Consider the following 473-nt stretch of genomic DNA (forward strand, 5'->3'; position numbering starts at 1 on the left):
GGACCAAAGTATTCCCAGTGTTAAATGACCACAGTTGCCAACCCAGATCACTATATCCAACCAAAATGTCTATTATAGTTGAAGGGGAAAAAGAAAAATCCCATGACATAAATAGGCTGAAGGAATTCTTGTCCACAAAACCAGCCCTTCAGAGAGTTCTAGAAGCAATACAAAGAGCTGTGAAAAGGAACGATTATACACAAGGGGTTGCAGAAAGAAATTCAATGAAGGTATAACTTTGGAAAAGTACAGCTATATCAAGAATGTAAACTAATAAAAATGACAGGATTCAATATTCATCTTTCATTAATGAATTTAAATATTAATGGACTGAACTCCACAGGCAAAAGACACAGACTAAGTGAATGGATTAAGAAACAAAACCCATTTTTTTGTTGTCTACAAGAAACTCATCTCACTTTCAAGGACAGACACTATCTCAAAGTGAAAGGATGGAAAAAAAATATACCAAG

Source organism: Nannospalax galili, unplaced genomic scaffold, assembly GCF_000622305.1.
Source record: "Nannospalax galili isolate Female #2095 unplaced genomic scaffold, S.galili_v1.0 scaffold360, whole genome shotgun sequence".
NCBI classification, from domain to species: Eukaryota; Metazoa; Chordata; class Mammalia; order Rodentia; family Spalacidae; genus Nannospalax; species Nannospalax galili.